The sequence below is a fragment of the Terrapene carolina genome, unplaced genomic scaffold (genome assembly GCF_002925995.2).
Source record: "Terrapene carolina triunguis isolate 2854851 unplaced genomic scaffold, T_m_triunguis-2.0 Scaffold35022, whole genome shotgun sequence".
NCBI classification, from domain to species: Eukaryota; Metazoa; Chordata; order Testudines; family Emydidae; genus Terrapene; species Terrapene triunguis.
The window spans coordinates 14,034,728-14,037,366 of record NW_020699373.1 but is presented as its reverse complement, the minus strand read 5'-3'; the positions used below and the strand labels follow the sequence as shown (position 1 = coordinate 14,037,366).

The 2,639-nt window shown below is 54.9% G+C and overlaps 1 protein-coding gene across 1 annotated transcript in view; it reads right to left on the bottom strand.

Moving 5' to 3' along the window:
* Window positions 1-1,407, bottom strand: part of LOC112111155 (F-box only protein 10) — a 56,373-nt gene extending 54,966 nt beyond the window's left edge. The window contains exon 1 of the mRNA XM_026646392.2: window positions 1,382-1,407. The gene's annotated coding sequence lies outside the window, so the exon portion shown is untranslated. The remainder of the gene's footprint in view (window positions 1-1,381) is intronic.
* Between the last annotated feature and the right edge of the window lie 1,232 nt (window positions 1,408-2,639).

Sequence of the window (2,639 nt, the reverse complement as noted above, 5' to 3'; positions counted from 1 at the left end):
ATCTAATGGGTTTAGCGTAAGGAAATATATTAATCTGGTGTACACAATGCAGCAGATTACAACAGTAATCCACCAGTACAGAAAACCACCTTGGATGCCCATGTTAGAAAGATACCACCACCTTTCCCTTTTGCTTGTATTCTAATGGGGTTTCATGCAGTTTTGATCAAAAGACTGGCAGACCTCCGAGATACTGCATTGTTCCAGGTTCTGACTATTGCATGATGCCCTCTCCTCTTCTTTGTTATTTCTGCCATGGATCACTCTGTTTTGAAACGAACACCCTACTCCAAGGTCACCTCATGTCAAAATCCTACTGCAAGCGAAGAAAGCAAACCAAAAGTCCCACCACTCATTTTTAGCCACCCTTCCAATCACAAAATGGGTTAGAGGTGTAGCTCAGCATACTTGCAAGTAATTCTAGAGACTGATCCTATCTCCACTAACATTCAATTCCCTTATTAAAAAATATTGCCCTAGAAACTAAGGAGAGCACTGAAATAACTTTAAAACCACATGTTAGACAACTGAATTCCCCTATGGTAAGTAACTGACTTCAACAAACCTTCTATGTATTAAATCAAAACAATATTCACAGAAACAGCAGAGCTCTGGTGAATGAACAGTAGAAAAACTGCAGAATGCAGCAAAGAGTAAAATGTGATAGACAATCCACCTAACAAAAGAACCAAGTGGATACATTTACTATGTCTACTACAAAACTATTTCAAAACACAACAGCCCTCTACTTGCAAGTGAGCATTAAAAGAAATTGGTTTTCTTTTCCGGGCCGTGCCTTAAAATGGTTGTGAACACACTCATTGATGGGTGCCTCAGGGTAGTAAACGAGCACTTGCAGCATCCCAAGCCACACAGCACTAATATTACATAACTCCGCTCCTCTCACAAGCGTGTGTAAATTCCCTGGTTTTCGGAATACAAGTTTCAACCGAAGTCGGTTTCCGCAAGGAAGGGGCCCATTAGTGCCAGTTACAGACGGTTTCCCCTCGAGGCGGTGTTCACACGCGTTCTTCCCCTCACTACACAGAAAGGGCAAGTTTGTGCTCCCAGTTGCCTTCCCAGCCGAGGGCGATGGTTAGGAAACTAGACTCACCGCAGCATTCACCAGCCCCCCCGCTGCACCCCACAACACCGAGTGTGCAGAGGGGGACCCGTGCACGCCCCACTCCGGGCAGCGGATCGCCTGCAGAGCGCGGGGGGGAAAGCCAGGCTCCTGGCCGGGGCAGCCCCCCCCCAGCACGGAACCCAACCCCACTCCGGTTCCCGTCCGCCAGGCGCCCCCCGGGAAACGCAGCGGGCAAGTGTGCAGGGCAGCAGCCCTGCAGGGGGCAAGGGCAGAGTTCGCCCCACCCCCGGTTACCTTAGATCCCGCCGGGGAGCCGCCACATCCCGGCCGCGCGGAGGGAGGCTGCTGCGGGCGCTGCTCGCCCAGCAGAGCCGGGAGGAACAAACGCCCCGGCCGGGAGCCCCTCCCCCCCGCTCCGGCGCACAGACCATAGAGCGCCTGCAGGAGAGAGAGAGAGCCTTTCCCGGGGCTCGCGGCGCTGCAGCACTCGGCGCGTGGGCGGGGGGCGCGTGCCGTTCCCGGGCGCTCAGCACGCGCCTTTCCCGGGCGCTCAGCACGCGCCGGGCCCCGCCGCAGACTCCCCGGCGCCCGTGCAGGGCGGTGCACCCTGAGAGCGGGGCGCTGGGGGAGCCACGGACCCTCCCCCCCCGTCAGCAGGGCAGGGGCTGCCAGAGCACTGAGGCGCCAGGACAGCTCCCCAGGGACCTGGGCCGGAGCCTCGGGCCCATTCAGCATCATAACGCCCAGCTCTGGGCTAGTGCTTTGCCTATAAGGCTGTTTGCGGGGCTGCCGGCGAAGGGGGTGTCTAGCCAGCAACACCGACCCAACCTCCCAGCCTGGGCTTTAGAAACAGCAGTGTGGACGGTCTGGAACCCAGGCTCTGAAGCCAGGGGAGGGCGTGGGGGTCCTGCCCCAACTTCCAAGTGCTGGGGCCGATTTTGTTCAACAGCTTCATGAATGATCTGGATGATGGGATGGATTGCACCCTCAGCAAGTTGGCGGATGACACTAAGCTGAGGGGAGAGGTAGATACGCTGGAGGGTATGGATAGGGTCCAGAGTGCCCTAGACAAATTGGAGGATTGGGCCAAAAGAAATCTGATGAGGTTCAACAAGGAAACGTGCAGAGTCCTGCACTTAGGACGGAAGAATCCCAGGCACTGCTACTGGCTGGGGACCGACTGGCTAAGCGGCAGTTCTGCAGAAAACTGGGGATTACAGTGGATGAGAAGCTGGATATGAGTCAGCAGTGTGCCCTTGTTGCCAAGAATGCTAATGGCATGTTGGGTTGCATTAGTAGGAGCATTGCCAGCAGATCGAGGGAAGTAATTATTCCCATCTATTCAGCACTGGTGAGGCCACATCTGGAGTATTGCGTCCAGTTTGCCGCCCCCCACCCCCACTACAGAAAAGATGTGGACAAATTGGAGAGAGTCCAGCGGAGGGCAACAAAAATGATCAGGGGTCTGGGGCACATGACTTACAAGGAGAGGCTGTGGAAACTGGGCTTGTTTAGTCTGCAGAAGAGAAGCGTGAGGGGGGATTTGATAGCA